Genomic DNA, 20,980 nt, shown 5'->3' with positions numbered 1-20,980 from the left:
TTATGTAAGGTTTTATTATGTAGTATAAAGTTTTAATGGTGGCTATTTTTCACCCTGGATGATCTAATCTCTTTCTACGGTAGGTTTTCCCTCTATTCCTCATTTGTCTTCTATAACAAATACACCCATACAGTCAAAATACTGCAAACCTCCCAGGCCCTGATGTCATTTCTCGACACTGGTTCCTTCAAGGCTTCTTCAGCAATATTGTTTTCCAAGATTTTGATCTATTGGTCAGTTCTTTGGTGGTAGAGGAGGGAGGTGTCCTAAATGTTTCAACAAAATTAAGTAAGAAAATTATTGTAGCATTCACCATGAGGAAATGTCCCTCAATTTCATATTAGGGCAATGCCTTAATTAGTGTGTGACTTTAGAGCTTCAAATCACACTTATGTCCCTTTAGAATGAAGGGGGTTTCAGATAGTAATAATGATTAGGGCTGTGCAAAGCTTCAGATTCATTTCTAATCTGTTGCTAGTTCCTTCCCCCCCCCCTTACAATTTTGTCTATCAGCATTTTTCCATGTTTGCAGAGTCACAAAGCTAGTACCTCCCTGTACCTTTTTATAGCAGCTTTGTTGTATTTGGGATCACACAACAGCTACGTAATCTGCTTTAAAGCTACATACAACTGCTTTAAAGAGCTGCAGACAATTGCTAAGTTTGTGCTCCTACGTGTACCTGAGGTGCCTTTTCTGAACTAGTTTGGAAGCATTGCACAGCTCTAAGAATTCTCCAATTTCATCTATCCAATATATCAGTGGGATTTCATCCTAGCTGTTCCCCAGATTTGTCATTTATAATTTTTTAAATAAAAATTTGATGCCTTTACATATATTCCTGACATTGTAATGCTGGTCCACCCAAAAGACAGATTGCAAACAGTAGATCTTGGATTATAATTATTAGTGAAGAGTAGGAGAAGGAAGGCTCCATTACTGAAACCTTTCAGGTTCTTTACCTTATAGTCGTTAACTGTTTAATTTTTGAAACACTTGCCTTCAAAAAAAAAAAAAAACTTGCTGAAGTACAGTCATCTCGACTATAGTACGCTCCATTATTTTGTGTGTGTGTGTGTGTGTGTGTGTGTGTGTGTAAGTAAAATTTGTCACTGCCCATCTTACTGCAGAGTGACTATATACAGATGAAACTCGAAAAATTAGAATATCATGCAAATGTTCATTTATGTCAGTAAGGCAACTCAAAAGGTGAAACCAATATATGAGATAGACACGTTACATGCAAAGCGAGATATGTCAAGCCTTACTTTGGTATAATTGTGATGATTATGGTGTACAGCTTATGAAAACCCCAAATTCACAATCTCAGAAAATTAGAATAGTGTGAAAAGGTTCAATATTCTAGGCTCAAAGTGTCCCACTCTAATCAGCTAATGAATCCATAACACCTGCAAAGGGTTCCTGAGCCTTTAAATGGTCTCTCAGGCTGGTTCAGTAGGAATCACAAGCATGGGAAAGACTGCTGACCTGACAGTTGTGCAGAAAACCATCATTGACACCCTCCATAAGGAGGGAAAGCCCCAAAAGGTAATTGCAAAAGAAGTTGGATGTTCCCAAAGTGCTGTATCAAAGCACATCAATAGAAGGTTATGTGGAAGGGAAAAGTGTGGTAGAAAAAGGTGCACAAGCAGCAGGGATGACCGCAGCCTGGAGAGGATTGTCAGGAAAAGGCCATTCAAAAGTGTTGGGGACTTTCACAAGGAGTGGACTGAGGCTGGAGTTAGTGCATCAAGAGCCACCACACACAGACGGATCCTGGACATGGGCTTCAAATGTCGTATTCCTCTTGTCAAGCCGCTCCTGAACAACAAACAACGTCAGAAGCGTCTTACCTGGGCTACAGAAAAAAAGAACTGGTCTGTTGCCCAGTGGTCCAAAGTCCTCTTTTCTGATGAGAGCAACTTTTGCATCTCATTTGGGAACCAAGGACCCAGAGTCTGGAGGAAGAATGGAGAGGCACACAATGCACGATGTTTGAAGTCTAGTGTGAAGTTTCCACAGTCTGTGTTGATTTGGGGAGCCATGTCATCTGGTGTTGGTCCACTGTGCTTCATTAAGTCCAGGGTCAACGCAGCTGTCTACCAGGAGATTTTGGAGCACTTCATGCTTCCTTCCGCAGACAAGCTTTATGGGGATGCTGACTTCATTTTCCAGCAGGACTTGGCACCTGCCCACACTGCCAAAAGTACCAAAACCTGGTTCAATGACCATGGGATTACTGTGCTTGATTGGCCAGCAAACTCGCCTGACCTGAACCAAGAGAAAGATGAGGGACATGAGACCGAACAATGCAGCGGAGCTGAAGGCCGCTATTGAAGCATCCTGGTCTTCCATAACACCTCAGCAGTGCCACAGGCTGATAGCATCCATGCCACGCCGCATTGTGGCAGTCATTGCTGCAAAAGGGGCCCAAACCAAGTACTGTACATATGCATGGTTATACTTTGCAGAGGTCCGATATTGTTCTATTTCCAATCCTTGTGTTATTGATGTCATGTAATATTCTAATTTTCTGAGATTGTGAATTTGGGGTTTTCATAAGCTGTATGCCATAATCATCACAATTATACCGAAGTAAGGCTTGGCATATCTCACTTTGCATGTAATGCGTCTATCTCATATATTGGCTTCACCTTTTGAGTTGTCTTACTGACATAAATGAACATTTGCACGATATTCTAATTTTTCGAGTTTCACCTGTATATATAGTCTCGTCCATGTATGGTTTGTTCCAGTAGCCCACTTATCGTCAGATTTTCATTCTAAAGGGACATCTGGCATGAACCTTGTTAATCTGGTGACATCTGAGCCGGCATGATTCTCTTAGTTCGTATTGCTCTGTAGGCAGAATGAAGCGTCGGGGTCTTTGCCCAAGGACCCCTACTGGTAAGGTAGGTACCAGCCAGGATTCAAACCCCAGTCTTCCGCGTCAAAGGGCAGTTCTCTAACCACTACACTATCCAGGTGTGTGTGTGTATGTGTATGTATGTATGTATGTATGTATAAACTGATTTCAAAACAGCATAAAAGGGATTAAATGCAAACTCTAGTTAATAGAAGAGGTAGATGAAATACTGAAACCGAGTCCACATCACTTCATCAGAATTTACCTAAATCTTTTGACTGGGAATGGAGTGCAAAAGCAGTCGAAGGGCAGAAACCTAATGGCTTTCTCACTGCTGCCTTTTGCCTCCCCAGCCCTATTTTCATTCCTAGGATCCCATGTGCACATGCCTGTGATCGAGGCGGGGCTGTCCCATCAGGATTATAGCAGTCTTTTGGAAAACTCTCACCTGGGTCCAGACAGAAGTTCTGAAGAGTAAGATAGCACTTCTGTCTGTGCAAATTTCGCTGCAACCTCTGTGCCCATCCCAAATAGTTTTAAATGGTCAGAAGCCTGTTTTTGGGAGACAGAAGTGAACAGGAACCAACCAGCAGGAAAAGCTCCAGTGTGATTGAAGCTCTTCTTGGTGGTCTGTAGATTCAACCGTCTCTAATATGTTGCTAGTTCCTCCCCCTCCCACCCCCATCCCAATTTTATCTATCAGCATTTTCCATATGTTCAAGCTGAGATACTTATTATGGTCATTCATTCCCACCTGCATGCAACGTGGAAGCTTTTGGGTGGTTAAGCTGTAGGTTGCTACGCTCCACCCACCCGCCTCAATTTTCCTGCCGGTCAGTCGTGGCCAATATGCAACAATGCAATGGCCTAATAGTGGCAGCTTCTACATTTGGTCAAGTGGTTTGTGACTGCCTGATTTTCCAGTTCCCATAGAAACAATATGTTTGGCTGAGGAATTCTGGGAGTTGAAGTCCACATATCTTCAAGTTGTCAAAGTTGAGAAACACTAATCTAGGCCTTTCCCAACTTGGAATTTTGAGAGCGTGTTATGGGCATGCTCACAAAATGGTGGTTTTAACCAGTCTTAACCAATCACAAAACAGCCATTGATCAAAATGCAAACTCAGAACTGGGCCGCACCATTACATTTTCTAAGAATGCCTCTGGATTATATGTGGGGTCCAAGGGATTTTCAGCAAGGCAAGTTATGCTTAAGATAAATATTTGCTTTGCAGTGGAATATTAACTTCCCTTTAATATTTAATTAGAAATGAAAAATGAAATTAGGTAGGCTAAGGAGAATGTCAGAGGGAAATCAGGGTTTAAGCTATAAGCAAGTTAACTTAAATAAGTAATTGCAATCTTTTGATCGGGTAGTCCACGTCAGTCTTTACTACATATTGACTTCACTGTATTCTCAGCAGTTGATGTAGCATTTTTGTTCAAAAATTTAACCTTTCAGATATTTTCTCCAGGTATCGAATGCTTCCATTACTTCTATGTTTTAAAATGACTTGACATTGCTGAGGTGATTGAACTACAATACTTCAGCTTGAGTGCATGTTTTGCACGTGCGCACACACACACACACACACACACACACTCCTCATTTCAACATCGACTAAACAGTCATTGTGCAAAAAATGTAAAAACAACTAGAATGATTATCGAATTCAAACAACCTGGCTAAGGAGGGAGGCCTTGATTGTTTTCCTAAAAATAGGGGGTGGTAGACTGAGGGCATTCCCATGGCAGGGTGTGTGTTCTTTAGCTTGGGAGCACCTGGCAAGTGGATCTTTGAAAGCAAGAGCATTTTTTAAGAGGGTCTCTTCCAGGCATACCATATCCAGGCTGTAAACATCCAAATGACCATTAGACGGGAGCAAAGAGTTAGGTGTCCTGTGCTATTTTGCTGATATCTAATGGTTGTCTGAATTAGATGGTAGCTGTAGCCTCTCCTGCCCGACTGGACGCCTGGACAAGTTCCTACTGAGATAGGCAGACATTTCAATTCTGAAGTGTTTCACGATGCAGGTTAAAGAGAGGCCAAATCATTTAGTCTGCAGGGGAGTTACAGCAACTTCAGTTATGAGCCTACATCCACCACCCACCATAAAGCCAGCCATTCTTCCAATTATTAAACCAGTGATAAGATGCCAAGGCAGCAAATCATTTGGTTAGGGCTTGTCCATTACAAAAAACCTTGGCTCTCCTTGTTGTCGAACATCCCTCTCCTGCTGTATGTAAGATTTGCCTTCTGCCAAGATATCAATTTGTCCCCTTCTGACACAATTTCCTCTCCCCCTCAACTTTACTCCAGCCTTTTCTCTCCCGTTTGTGAAATCCTGAGGCTGTTTATTTTCTTGGCCTGACAACAAATGGCCCTGAAATTTTTCTCCTGCTGCAGCTGACGGTATCTCTTAAGCCTTCTGGGGTACATTAGCTCCACTTCAGGAAAGCACGCAGGCAGTGCCTGGGAAATAAATGGGTTCCAGGGCTCTGGGGATATTAGAGGAGCTGCTGCATAGGAAAGGGCCGTAGAAAATAAATATAGCTAAGTGAAAGAAAGATATTTACTTTAGCATGGAAAGCCTTGCACCCAGGCAGAAACCCGAGTGGGCTTCAGGGCAGACTGGGGTCAGCCACTGACCCCCCTTTGAGCAGCCAGCCTGCACCGTAGAGCCTTACTTTTCATTTGGGTTCTGAATTGAACAATGTTAGGCCAATAAACCATTTTTATTATAACATGCAAAGCGGAGCTGCCAACTGTCCCCAAATTTATCGAGGGCCATTAATTTCTTTTCCATGCTGTGCATTTACTCTCCTTTCCCTCTCTCCTTCCTCCTCCCCCCCCCCCAAGCCTCAGTGCTTGTAAATTGTAAGTTTAGAATGACTGAGCAGTTAAAAATAACATCAACGGTTATTCGCCCTTTTTGGCATGAATGCATATGCCACCTCAATAAGAAGGAATGCATAAAAAGCTGACATGCCACAAAATTCTGAGCTTGGAAATTCTAATGATTCTAATTCAAAATTCTAATTCTGTGGCTTGGAATTCAAACCTTGGTGATGTATAATGTTCACCTTTGATGTGAAGGTAAGCATTCTCTGTCTGTCTGCGTTCTCCTTTCTCTGTCTGTTGCTACAAAGGGAGTAGCAACCAACAGCATTAACACTGAGCTGGGTCTTTTTCCTTTGGCAATAGTCCATCTTTTGGGCTCTTGTTTGTTTTTTGCCCACCACTACTGTCAAAATCTCATGTCCAATAACACTTCGGCTGCCGTGGACATAATCAACTGGTGCAATATTTTTGTTGTGATTATGGCATGGATACATAAATTCACAAAAGTAACTTTCAACCATCGATCGATAACCTTAACCCTAACCCATTGGCCAGGAAGAATACGGAAGACAGCCAAAATAAGCGGACGTAATTGGTGCAAAAAACTCACTGGCAGGCAAAAACTTTGGGGCAGGCAAAAAAAAAAAAGGGACAAGAGCTATCTTTTCCCCTCTCTGCTTATCCCTAAGTGATGTATTGCTCTTTTTCTCCCTGACTTTCTCTCCTGGTTAGTGCCTGGAATCAGGGCGTAGCGTTTCCACATAGAATTAGAATAATTCTAATTATTAAATCAGAACATAGCATTTCCACATAGCACTTTGCCTATATTCATTGGCTCTTAAGGTAGGGAAGACCACAGTCAATCAGTGTTTCCTCCCACCAGCAAATAGGAGTGGGGGGGGGGAGTTATTTGGTCAGTGCCCTGCCCCTTGCCACCACACCAGGCAGAGAGAGGAAGAAGGACCTGCTATTATGTACATGCCAGTGCAATTGGCTAGAAAATTTGCAAAAAATCTGAGCTGTTGGTACCAGGAGAAAGTTGCTTGTCTGTCTGGGCATCTATCTTCTCGCATATAAAATCTCATTGAAAGCTGTGATGACGTCATGACACTGCAGTTTTACAGCCAGGCGCCTTTCCCAACCACTGAAACTGTGGGTAGGGAAAAAAGAACATGAGGGCGGCTTGAGTGTCCAGCACAGAGGCTGGGGCCCGGCATGAGAAGAGCTGAGTGTGTGTTACCTACGCAGATACGGAAAATCAAGCTGGGCCATTGGTTACAGGGCTTGTGAAACATGCTAGAAACTGGCTAAAAGCCTTAAGATCTGATAAAATTTGCCTGTGAAATCTACTGCAGAGCTTGAAGGAATGAGGAGCAGGGTGAGGCAAGAGTTCCCTTTAATGGGAAAATGGTCCACCATGATGCTCTACGGAGCTTCAGCAGTTTTGTAAAACGAACTGCTCTGCAGTCAAGCAGAAAGACATCTGGATTCACTTGTCCAAGGGAAAAAAATGCTACGGGAGCAGCATGAATGCTACGAGCAGAGAGGCCTAGCCTAGTTTTCCTAGCGTACCCAACAAGGTCATGATACTTATCTTGGCTGCAAAAATCTGGACAAAAAAAAGGATACACAAGCACTACACGTTTGGGGCAGCGAGTGGCTGTCTGGATTTTTGCACCCCTGATATGGTAGCCCTATGTGAAAGGGAGGGAAAAAAGTCACTTTTATTTTTCCTCACAGTCATAATAGCTCCTGCAGAGAAAAGAGAGAGTTGTTCTCCGGCTGCTACTTGACCACAGCAGGCATCAAGTGAGGGAATGAGAACTTATGATTCTCTGTGCTGTTGCAATATAAATAAATTCAAAACTGCCAAGGAAGTGCAGGCATCTACTGTATCTCTCCCCCCCGCCCCCATGTTTTTCACTTTAGCTCATAATTTCCAGTTCCACTGTGAGGTAAACCTGGAGGATCTCACCAATCTCTGGGGTTCGGGTCCCTAGCTGTGAAATGCATTCCATGGGTTTCTAGAACTGATTCACAAGGAATCCATTTTGTAGACACTGTTGCATAAGCCTATTTAGGGAGGATGCTAGCCTGGTAAGCGCAAGGAAAAATGGGAGAGATGATTTATACCACTACTGAAATGAATAATTAATGGGCTGGTCGTGAGGCTCTCCTGCCCCCCAAGAAAAAGGGTAAGGGCTGTCTGTTTCTGAATCCTGAGTTAAAGGAAGATATCTGCAGGGAAGGTATTTGCTGCTTTACCCTAGCTCACAAGGGAACAAAACACTGTGGGGCAGATTAAAAGCCACGCAACAAATAAATCTGAGGGATACCGTGAGTCCCAAAAGTAAAGCCTCCCAGAAAATCTAAGAGCTGAGATGGCTTTCGGTTCCACCCAGAACACTGGATGCCTGTGTGGCTCAATCGTGCAGCTTGTCCTGAGAGACAAAAAAAGTGCCAATTCTCTTATCGCCTGGTCCCAGCGTGCCTCCCCTAGCCAATGTGCTCTATTAATAGCAAAACCCCAACAAATGCAGAGTCTACATTCCCAACTCTCTGTTGGAAGCAGGAGTGTGCATTTCCCCTCCTCTCCTTCCTCCTCCTGCTCCTCCTCTTCTGGCAAGCCATTATTTTAAATCCCAACTGAAAAATGAGGTTCCTATTCTAAACTTTGTTGTTTTCATCAGATATCTGTTTTAATTGCATACAATTCATTCACTGAGATTTTTTTTTAATTGTTTTTTTGTGATTGGCAGCCATGGCAAAGTTGATCTTGGTTAATGCTCAGGGTTACTATTTTATTTATTCCCCCTAAGTGTTCTCAGATAATGTGAAAACATGGTAGTTCCCTCCCACTGGATTCAAAACATATATATTATTGAAGAAAGAAGGGGGACAGGACCCAAATAAAGTTCTACTCCAATGGAGATATGCCCCATTTATTGCAAATTTGACCTGTTCAATCTCACCATGCATAAAAGGAAGTGAAAAAAAAATATTGAACATTTCACATCACAACAAACTAGATTCTTAATTCATTTCATTTTTGTTTAGGTGCCCACATCCCCTAACACCCGCCAAAGGCTCCCTAATAGTCTACAATAATTATTTGAAAAACTATTTTTTGGCATTTCTGGGGGGAAAAAACACCAATAATATTAAACTGTTCCCTTCATTTCTATGAATTGCATGATTACTTATAGAAATGATCCAGAAAAATGAAGAGATGGTCTACTGTATGAGCCCCAAGGACCGCATCAGTTGCCAGACAAGGGAGACACAAACACAAGATGTGTCAATCCATTTATTCACTTGAACGTCTTACTCTCTCATGCACACACTTCCCCCACTTTCTCTCATGCAAACATGCATACATCTCCTCATATACGTACAAGTTTGGACACTCTTTCATTCACCTGTCTCTTTCAGACATGCAGTACATTCATCCTGCTTCCTTCCCAATGAGCCTCAGCAAGGCATCTGATGGTAAAGCAAAGGCCCCTCTTCTCAAGGTCTCTGAAAGCAGAGCGGGGAGGACTCTGGAAGGAAGAGTGATTGGGTGTCTCTTTAAATTCAGAGACAATCCATGGGAAAATGTTCATAAAGGTAAAAAAAAAAAAAATGGACAGGTGATGGGAAGATAAAAGAGGAGTGGTAATATGTTTCAATGTTGTATTCTGGGGATGGGAAACAATATGAATCAAATCATGGGAACACTGAATGTAACAACACTTCTGTAGGAAAGAAGTGGAATTTCCAGACAGGAACAGGTTTAAGTGGATGTTGCTTTTTAAAAAGGTACCTTTAATAAGATCTGAATTTCCAAGTAGTGAAACACTGGAATTTTAACAGCAAACCATACATCCATATATTTTTCTTAAGCTCAGGAATGTAAAAGGGTAATAGAATCTCACGAGGAGTTAACATTTGATCTTTGAAGATCAAACTTTTAAAGAATATGGAACTTTTTGGGCTTGGGGGCTTGAACCCAGAGAAAGTCAGTTGCTCAAGTCCCTGTTCATTCAAGTGAGAGGAGATTAATCAATATTAAGATAAAACATATTTATTTCAGTAAAATTAAATCTGGATTGAATCTATCTTTCTCCCTAAAATATGAACTCTCTTAAAAAAAAAAAAAATCTGACTTTAGGTAATTATGGGCCACTCTGAAAAGTCCTTACCCCTAAAGAAGTAAGCAAAGGATGGTGGTCTTGGTGACATAAAGAAAGAGGGAAGCAAATAACAGCCCGGGGCTATCACCCCTCAGGGTGGTTTTTCACAACTGACAAAAGAATTTTGCCTAAGGCAACTAAGCCAACACCTGCCAAGCTCTGGTTTTGCCTTGACTTTGCTAGTTGATCCAAATCAATTTCTGAACTTAGTTTTCCCTCCTTCTAATCTCAGAGGACTCCAGGCTGCGTGGAGGAGTTCTAGAGCCTGGACAGAGAAAAAAGACTTCCATTCAGAGTGTTTTCCTTGAAATAGAAATATTTCAATGATGACATCCTCTGGCATCTGGAATTCTTCCTCCTGCCCCCTGCCCTTACCCCTTTTACAGCAAAATAAGTCAAAAAGAACTATTACAAATAAACCTGGTTACATGATTACATTAGAGGAGTGTATAGTTAAGTTGTCGGAGCTCGTAGCATTGGCAAAATTGATAGCGTTCATAAAGGAAAAAACATTAAAAAAAATTAAGGACTGGAAGCCTTTTAGTGATTTCTTGTATGAAATGGAACATAATCAGATAGTGACATATGGGTTTGATGATTCGTTATAATAATAGACTATTGGGAAAAGTAGAAGTCTTATAAACAAGGTTGTATGAAAAGTGTTTTGTATATATCTTTTGCAAAGGAAGTCAGAAGTCATTTTGTTAAATGTTCATATATTTTTGTATTATTTCTTCTATTGTTTTTCTTTAACTTTTTTAATCTTTGTATTTTTGTCCTTTTGTTTTTTCAATTTGTATATTATGAAAAATCAAAATAATTGGAACATTACTGCAAAAGGAAAGAAGCCCATTATGGTTGCTGTATCTCAGAGTGGCTTCGACCTTTCAATCTGTGTTGATAATGCCATCCCTATTCCCAGTTTTGTTGTGTCCAGTAATATGAAATTCAGCTCTGCAATCTCATTATTGTTTTAAAGATAGCAAAGGAGGGTTTTCATGGAAAAACAGGTATCTTTCTTTTAATCCAGTGATCTCATTGCTAATTTCAGTGATGTTCTGTGTGACAATGAACAATCAAGTACATTCTTACCCATTCAATTATTCTCCCTGCATATGCACCCCAAGATGTTTTTACATGTTCTCTTCCTGCCCCCCACCCCCACCCCACATCCCAGAGGTAGGCAGCAGCAGTTCTCACAGCCATAGGAGTACATGGTCTGTTTCAAAGATTTCCTGGTGTTTTGGGGTGCAACCGAAACATGATAAATATACTGACAGCACAATGTCCATGCCCCCTCTTGATAAATAAATACATCCACTCTGCAGATTTACACAAGTTTGAGAGTGTTCCCAGCAAGTTTTTGAAATTGTAGTTCTGTGAAACAACGACTAGGGATTCCGGATGGGGATTACTCAACAGTTCCCAGGTCCAGAGATCTTGCAGGAAATTGGTCTCTTCCTGTCAATCCTGACAAGTATAGAAACCTCTTAATGCAAAAACCAGATAGCCTGTCACTGTCTTCTGAACTGAACTGGCTCTCTCTGGCTTTAGCAGGAAGAGGGATTTTGAGAAAATTCAGCTTTGACAGATTAGAAGTGGGCAGGCAAGCTGGAAAAGGTCAAGCAAGCTCAGCTGAATGGCAGAGAAAATGGGAATAGGCTTTGTGTGTGTGACTGGCCACAAAGCCATCATATCAGCAGTGCAAGAATCCACACTATTACTAGATGGCAATAAAGAGGATACAGAAAACTAATTCTTTGCTGGCACATCGTGGCTTTCCAGAATTTTTCAGTGCAGATCTAGAAGCCCTACTAAATATGTTTGGGGGCCAGCCAGATCGATCGAGCGATCTGAAAAGTTGGGCCACTTCTGCAGTTTTCTAGGCATGTATTTATGTATGTATGTATATATGTGGTGTGTATATATGTCTGTGTGTGTGTGTGTGTGTGTGTGTGTGTAAGGTTTTAAGTAAGAAGATAAAAATTAATACAAACTAATATAGAGTAAGGAAGACAAAAGAAAAAAAATCAAAGAGAAAGTTAAAAGTGCAAGAAAGAAAAAAAGTAAAAGAAAAATAGAAAAGAAAGAAAAAAGATACAAAGTGGCTGCCAATCTTTATAGCAGTTATAAGTATGATTATAAATTTCCCTCTTTCTCTAAAGTTACAACATAACTCTCTTCTTTCTATAGCCTATCCTGTCTAATCTTCAAAATTATAAATTATAAGTTCCTTTTTTTTCCTGTTTTACACAAAAAGTCTATAGGGGATTTCCAGTCAGCAATAAATGTAGATATTTTCTTTTCTCTGGTCAAAGAAGTCAATTTGGCCATCTCAGCAAGTTCCATCATCTTCATCAACCATTCCTCCATTGTAGGTATTGCCAAATCTTTCCATCTTTGTGCATACAATAATCTCACTACAGTTATCATATACAAAAACAAAGTCTCATGACTTTTTTCCAACTGTTTGTCCATCAGTTCCAAAAGAAAGACCTCTGGTCTCAATTGTATATTAATCTTTAAAATCTTCTGAATCAGTGTTTGTATTTGAATCCAGGATTTTCTAGCTTTTTTACTTATCCACCAAACATGATAAAATGTCCCTTCTTGTTCACATTTCCAAGATAAATTTGAAGTGCTTTTATACATGCTAGACAATTTCTCTGGTGACATACCAATGGTACATCATTTTATAAAAATTCTCTTTCAGATTATAACACTATGTAAATGTCAATCCTTTCAACCACATATTTTCCTATTGTACCATTTGAATATTATAACCAAAATTTTTAGCCCACTTTGTCATACATTCTTTAACTTGTTCTTCTTCTGTTTCAAATTTCAATTAAAGTTTATATATTTTAGCAATTACATGTTCATTATTTGTACACAAACCTATTTCAAACTCAGTTATAAAAATGTTCAGAACCATAACCTCTTTTGTCTACTTTAAATCTTTCTAATAACTGTAAATAAGAAAACCACTGGCAACTATATTCCTCTGCCAGCAGTTCTTCTGTTCATTTTATTTTATATTTTATTTTGTATTCCCCTTGACAAAATTCTATTATCTCACAATAAATTAGTCATTTGTATTTGCCTATTATTTCTCCTCTATAAAATACTTCTTGTGCTGAGAGCCACAATGGTGTTTTTGGGCACAACCTGGGTTTGTATCTATTCCATATTCTCAATATGGCACATCTAACATAATGATTTTTAAAATCCACAGTAACCTTAACCTTACCGTACCACAAATATCCATGCCACCCAGATCTCAGGCTGTGTCCTTCTAATTCCAGAAACCTTGTGTTTCTCAGCAGCACCCACTCTTTCATCCAAACTAAACAGCAAGCTGCAAAATACAATTTCAAATCAGGTAGACCCAACCCTCCTCTTTCCTTTGCATCTTGTAACACCTTATATTTAACTTGTGGTTTTTCCCCCTGCCACACAAACTTAGATATATCCTTTTGCCACTGTTTAAACGGTACATCAGTTGTCAAAACAAAAACATCATTTTAGACAAGACATTCATTTTTATCATAGAAAATACAATGTTGTATTTTCTCCCATCTTAACATGTCTTTTTAAACTTCATTCCATGTCTGAACATAGTTATTTTTAAATAACATACAATTCATATTTGTCATAGTGATACCCAAGTATTTTACCTTCTTCTCAGTCTTAAAACCTGTTTTATTCATCAGTTGTTTGATCCCCTATTTTCATGTTTTTGTTAACATCTTCATCTTCTGTATGTTGATCTTAAAACCTGCTAATGCATCAAATTCTTTTAGTTTTCCCATTAATGCTTCAATTCTGTTTAAAGGATCTTCCAAAACCAACACCAAGTCATCTGCAAAAGCTCTTATTTCTTTTTAAATCTTTACTCCCACAATCCTCTCATTTTGTCTTGTATCTCTATTCAGTATTTCAAGAACCAAAATAAACAAGAGAGGAGACAATGGACATCTCTGTCTTGTTCCTTTTTATATCTCGTAAGGCTTTGTAGATCTCCATTAACAATTATTTGTGCTTTCTGTGAAGTATCAATCGGTCTTACCCATTTTATAAAGTTCTCTCCAAAGTTCATATCTTTCAAGACTTTGAACAAGAAAACCCAGTTCAAATTGTCAAACGCCTTCTTTGCATCTGAGAAAATCAGTGTGGCTTGTTTTTCATTATGTTGCTCCAAATATTCCAAAATGTTTAACACATTTCTAATATTGTCCTTTAACTGTCTTTTAGGTAAGAACCCACGTTGATCCTCATGAATAAATTCTTGCAAAAGTCTTATCAGTCTATCAACCAGAATCATTACAAACAACTTGTAATCATTATTCAATAAAGATATCAGCCTATTGTTTCTTGTTAGAGTCAAATCTTGTCCCTCTTTAGGTATTAGTGCTATACTGGCCTCTTTCCAACTCTCTGGCCTCTTTCCTCCCTGTAAGATAGAGTTCATCATGTTTTGTAAAGGTTGTAAAAGTTCATCCTCAAAACATTTATAAGAACCAAGTAATCCGTCTGATCCAGGCACCTTTCCTGGTTTAATCTTTTTTGTAGCTTCACAGACTTCACTTATTGTTATAGGTCTGTTCATAATCTGTTTCTGTTCCTCTATAATCTCGGCAAATTTTGTTTCTTTAGATATTCATCTATTTTCTCCAAAGAGATGTAACTTTGTTTATACAAGTTGGAATAATATTGATGAAATGCTTTTTGCATGGCCGACCTATCCATTAATACAGTGTCTCTCTTCTAGTTTCAATATCATTTTCTTTTCTTTTTCTTTTCATAATTGATATGCTAACCACTTCCCTGGTTTGTTTGCAAACACAAAGGTTTTTTTTTCCTTTACATAGTTCATTTTTATTTCCATTTCTCTTACCATTAACATAGATAACTGTTGTTGTAAAAGCTTAATTTGTTGAAAAATACTTATCTTCTCTGGAAATTTCTTTAACTCTTCTTCTTTTCTCTTTCTCTCTCTCTCTCTCTTTTTTTTTTTTTTTGCTGAAAAGTCGGGCTACCTCTGCACTTTCTTAAGTCTTGAATAGAGGGGTTTCTAGTTCTTAAAGCTGCTTTCAAAAGTCAAATGAACTGCTGATATAAAATATGTACAGGATACAGAGCAAACCAATTGCATTTAAATGAATTCAGTAAATACAACTTTGCTTCTTCATTCAAATAGGATTATATAGGAAGATATGAGACCCAGCTTGGTCTAGTGGTGAAGGCACCAGGCTAGAAACTGGGAGACTCTGAGTTCTAGTCCTGCCTGAGGCACGAAGCCAGCTGGGTGACCTTGGGCCAGTCCCTAACTCTCAGCTCTGGGAAGCAGGCAAGGGCAAACCACTTCTGAAATACCTTACCAAGAAAACTTCAGGGACTTGTCCAGGCAGTCACTAGGAGTCAACAGTGACTCAAAGACACCCCTTCCCCCCCAAAAATATTAGGAGGATAACACAACAGAATATCTAACTTTGGGCTCACCAATGTAATGTCCAGGACCATCAATATGCTTGCGGTTACATTCCTGCTTTATTTGCATAATAGATAGATAGATAGATAGATAGATAGATAGATAGATAGATAGATAGATAGATAGATAGACAGACAGACAGACAGACAGACAGACAGACAGACAGACAGACAGACAGACGCAGCACAAAGCACTAAGTTTCAGAATTATCTTTATTTCCAAGAAAGCCCTTTGGCTTCCAAATGGGCCCACAACCATTCTATAAAAACAAGAATGATGACAACTCCTTTTTGAAATAAAAATGATGGAAGTGCGCTCATTTCCTCAGAAGAAAGAAAACAAAGGTAGGCAGAGATAGGACAGATCGTTCTGCAGAGGGCTAGATGGCAGCTCCTCTTCTGGTAAAAAAAGTGGTTTAACTGGTTACGTTTCCTATGGCAGCTCTTTTGTAAGGGGAGAAGACCCTTTGACAGCATTTAATTAATTTTCTCCAAATTCCATCTATGCCCATCAGCTGCAACACTGAGGATGCCTGCTGTATCCTAACACTATTGCTATCTTCCTTTGCAAATGAGTTGCAGTGGAAGATAGCAGTAAGCTAAGGATCTGTAATCAGAAGGTGCATCAGAAAAAGCCTTTCAGTCAAAACAGGAGGAAAAATGAATTCAGCTCCATACTTTCTTACAATGATCTGTGAATAGCTGAAACCACCAGGGACACACACTATCAGCTATCTGCTCTGAACAGCCCAGATATTGATGCCTGAATAGCTAGCTAAGTTGCTTGAGGAGAGGTACAGGCGACCTCTGAATATATTATTGTAGAGCTCTTCACTATTCTCCAGAATGGATGGTAAGTGCCACTCAGTGGTATCCTGTAATGGTCTGTGAGAATGTCCTTGGGAAACAGGAGGAGGAGGAGGAGCCGTAGACTAGCAATGGTCAGATAAGGGGCAGCTTAGCCTGCAGAAGCAATGGGAGCTTGGCAAATGTCTCAGAAGGGACCCTCCCTAGTTTCTTGGATGGTAAAGGTGAGGGGGCAGAGATATACTTTCAGACTTGCAAGCTGCTGTTACTGTAACCTTATTTTATATTCTGTATCCTGATATGGCTTAATGGCTGATCAATAATAAACTGAACACACTGTAACCTTACAATAAAGGTAGTGTTAGTACTCATATTTGGTGCTTCTTGTCTACCATCCACTACCATGGATGACACATTCCAACCAGACAGGTTGCTAAAATCTGTAGGTTCCCCTTCCTCACCTCCTCCAAAAAGCTGAGGCCACAATGCAAATCCACCTGTCTCATTCACTGCTCCCTGGGAGCATTCTAGACATCCACTGTCATGTATCTGTTCCTCCCCACTTCTCTTTTTCCTAGGAGGGACAATAAAAGTTACCACCACCCACGCCTCTTGAAGCTGTCTTGAAGTGGGCTGCCTATTTCAATTTCAAGACACACCCTATTCAGGTACTCTTAAAAAAAAAAATAGCCCAGATTTCATTAAAGATGAAAGATTGGCTGCAAGGTAACCAAGATAATAGATAAAAGCAAGGTGGTTTTTAACAATACTTCAACAGGGATGATGGCAGCAACATGGTTAAAGGAAGAGGCAATTGTAATGACATTTTCTTGCATGTATATCAATCACAAGAACAAGACAAGGGAATTATCTAAGTTGAATTTAACCAGACTTGCAGTAGCTATAAAAGTGATTCTTGATATCTTGAATTTCTGCTGTCTGAAGTATTTTCTTAGAAAACATTAAGGGAGACAGAAAGTTGGATTTGATATATTACTCTGCCTTTTTTTTTTTCCTGAAAGATTTAGCTGCTGTCAAATTTGTACAATTTATGTTTATTTGTCTGAATGCATGTATGTCTGTACCAACAGAGCATCTGCTCTTCTGCATTTCTTCTTTTTGAAGAGCCTTCTGTATTTTACATAGGAAAAGGAAAAGGAAAAACTAATTTTTCCCAAGAGTTTTGGCTAGGCTCCTCCCTCCATTCTCTAAAAGGGTTTCAGAAAGAAAAAAAAAGTTTATTATTAAAGTAATAAAAAGAATTTTTTAAGGAGTTCCACATTTATGGTACTATTATTAGTATTATTTATCTGATTTAATATTAGTCACTCTAGACAGTGCTATTTCATTTGTCCCACCATTGCTTCTTGTAAACTAGCACGTAGCTTAAATCCCAGTTACCTCTTTTTTAAAAAATAACTTTATTAAATTTTAAAATAAGAACAATAAAAACTAACAAAAACTGATATTAAAGATGGATGGATGGATGGATGGATGGATGGAAGGAAGAAAAGAAAAAGAAAGAAAGAAAGAAAGAAAGAAAGAAAGAAAGAAAGAAAGAAAGAGACAAAAATGACTTCCGACTTTCCTCACGACAGATATAAGTAACAATTTACACTAATCTCTTACTCTAAGTTTACAACATGACTTTCATTTCTTCTATTGTCCAGTATTGATTCTAATCATCAAATCCATACAACATAATTTCATTTTTTTTCTGTTTCACGGAAGTCCAAAAAAAGCTTCCAATTAGCATTAAAATTAGTCAATGTCTTTTCTCTTATCAAAGCCATCAGCTTCACCAGCTCTGCCAATTCCATCAACTTCACCCTCCATTCTTCCACTGTAGGTAATGTCAAGTCTTTCCATCTTTGTGCATATAAAAGTCTTGCTGCTGTTGTCATATATAAAAAGAAAGTTCCATGAGTTTTTCCAATTGTTTGTCCATCAAACCCAAAAGAAATGTCTCTGGTTTCAATTGTATATTAATCTTTAAAATCTTCTGCATTAAGATACGTATTTGATTCCATTTTTTTTTAGCTTTTTTACCAGTCCAACAGAGATGATAAAAAGTCCCTTCTTGTTGTTCACATTTCCAACATGCATTTGAAGTACCTTTATACATTTTAGATAATTTTTCTGGTGACAAGTACCGAAGATACATCATTTTACAAAAATTCTCTTTAAGGTTATAACACAATGTAAATGTCAGTCCTTTCATCCACATATTCTCCCATTGTCCCATTTGTATATTATACCAGAAACTTCTTTCTTGTTAGCTCTTTCTTTCCCCTTTCTTCAAGAGAAACTGTTTCTCATCCTCCTCCTCATTCTCACTGATAAAACAATTATTTGATCCAGTCATTGTTTTATTGATGCTTTTTTTTTTTTTAGGGGCAGTTTTAAACATCTTTAAAGAGTCAGGGGAAGAAATTTTCATTGATATGCTGGCCAATCAGTTCTCTGTACAGAAAAGGAGGCAATGGAAGGAAATGCAGTATTATTTTTAAACCAAAAACTAGAAGGCATGTCTCTTTTGCCCCTTTTCCCCACCTGGATTGATAAAGGCCAGAAAATTCTGCAAATGTATTTATTTTCTTATCAATTTGTATCCCACTTTCCTATTCACATGAATATTCATGATGAATAATTACAACTCAGAATGCAGTATATAAAAACACAGATTAAAAACTATGACTAAAAATATTAGCAGAAGACAATGAGGGAAAACCTGGCCTGTTTCCCCCCCCCTTTTTTGGTATCTTTTTTTTCCCCTAGGTGTTTTCTAATTGATCCAGACTCTTTTGTATTTTTATCTGAAATGTATATATTGTATCTTTGAAACCCTGGTTTTAAACAGATATTGTATTTTTATTCTTGGTTTTAATTATTCTTTCTTAGTCACTCTGCTTTTTAAAAGAAAACGAGAAGAACCTTCTCAATGTCGTCATCATCATCCAATCATCCAATTCAAGGTGTTGGTTATCACCTTTAAAGCCCTACATGGCATGGGACCAGGTTACCTGAGGGAGCGCCTCTTCCCCATGACTTCAACCCGTCTCACCCGATCACACAGAGAGAGCATGCTTCAGACCCCCTCAGTAAAAGAGCTCCGATTAGCGGGGTCCAGAAGGGGGGCCTTCTCTGCTGTAGCCCCCACCTTTGGAATATCTTGCCCCCAGAGGTGAGATTGGCCCCCTCCCTCCTGGCCTTCTGGAGGGATTTGAAGACCTGGCTCTGCCATCTGGCCTGGGGTGGGGAGGGAATACCTCAAGCATGGGGATGCCTAGCCCCATAGAGGCCTCCTGTCTTCAGCCTCAGATTTTTCATCTTCTTGGACTCTCCTGCCCCTTTTTTAGTAATGCTTTTAACTGATGGCTGGTATGGGTCTTCCGGGCTGTGTGGCCGTGTTCTGGAAGTTTTGTTTCCTAATGTTTCACCAGCACCTGTGACTGGCATCTTCAGAGTGCAGGAACACAGACAGGAGCAGTTCTTTCTATGCCCAGCTGGGCACAGAGAGAACTGCTCCTGTCTGTGCTCCTGCACTCTGAAGATGCCAGTCACAGGTGCTGGCGAAACGTTAGGAAACAAAACTTCCAGAACACGGCCACACAGCCCGGAAGACCCACACCAGCCATCGTATGCCGGCCGTGAAAGCCTTCGACAAAGCTTTTAACTGATGTTTTATGTATTTATATATATTTATGTTTTTAATGTTTGTTGTGAGTCGCCCAGAGTTCCCCCACTGGGGGGAGATGGATGGGTGAGAAATTTAATAAATAAATAAATCGTCGTTGTCATCATCATCAGAACACTTCCACTGTATCTTCCCAAATGAATGTTTGGCACGCAAGGCATTCCTGAGCTAGAACTTTTTCCTAATCTGTGCTGCTCCAAACTGAAGCCATTCAGACTTGCTTCTACCTAAACAAACTTAGAATTGCCCTTTTGTTTGCCATTAACTTTTGCTGGATCCTACTCATGAGTTGGGGATTCCTGGGGGAGATTGAGGACACAAAACCAAGCCAATTTTGAATGGTGCAGCAGCATTCTCCTTATTGCCGAAATACATAACCACGACTATGATCCTGTTGGATGAATTACCTCATTTGTGACATTTATCACTGAGCTTCTAGGCCAGATTCTAGTGAAGCATGAAATGCTACCTCCCTTTGTCTGACCTACATTGATTTACCTAAACAGAAGATTTGGCTGCAGATCCCCATTCCCCGCTAATGCTGTCACTGCTTTATTCATACCTCCTCCCCATCTGTTTAATACACAGCTTGTGTCAATCTTTTGGCCAGTGCTGAATTGTTAGACATGTTTGGGAAATACATGTGTGTGAGAGAAGCCAACTGCAGGTGATCTGTGGAGACAAGAGTTGAAAGAAAAAGTTTCCAGCGTACACAGCCTCGTAAAGATAGTTTTGCAAGTCAACTAAGGGTGAAGAGAAGCATTGAAATTTTTAGAGCAATGGGACCCATTCATAAGCAGCCTTCCAGTACAGCACAAACATAACTTTTCTTCATCTTTGGGGACAAATCTGTGAAAGCCAGCTGCAGAGAGAAGCCATGGTTATACATGCAATGCCTCCCTTCCCGGCTCTTGCAGATGATTTGCTTTTTAAAACTTTCTTTTTAAATAAGATGACAGGAAAAGTCGTGTACAAAAGGCAAAATTGAGAGCTGGCTCATCACTGAATTTGTCAAACCATCAGTCCTTCCCCTCGCCTATACACACACACATACACACACATTGCACATCATTAATTTATAGATAATAAGTAAACGCTTCTTCAG

This window comes from Python bivittatus, unplaced genomic scaffold, assembly GCF_059951505.1.
Source record: "Python bivittatus isolate LINGU-HERP-01145 unplaced genomic scaffold, Pbiv_v1 ctg000020_np1212, whole genome shotgun sequence".
Lineage (NCBI taxonomy): Eukaryota > Metazoa > Chordata > Lepidosauria > Squamata > Pythonidae > Python > Python bivittatus.
The sequence above is the reverse complement of the archived record's forward strand: the minus strand, read 5'-3'. Positions refer to the sequence as shown.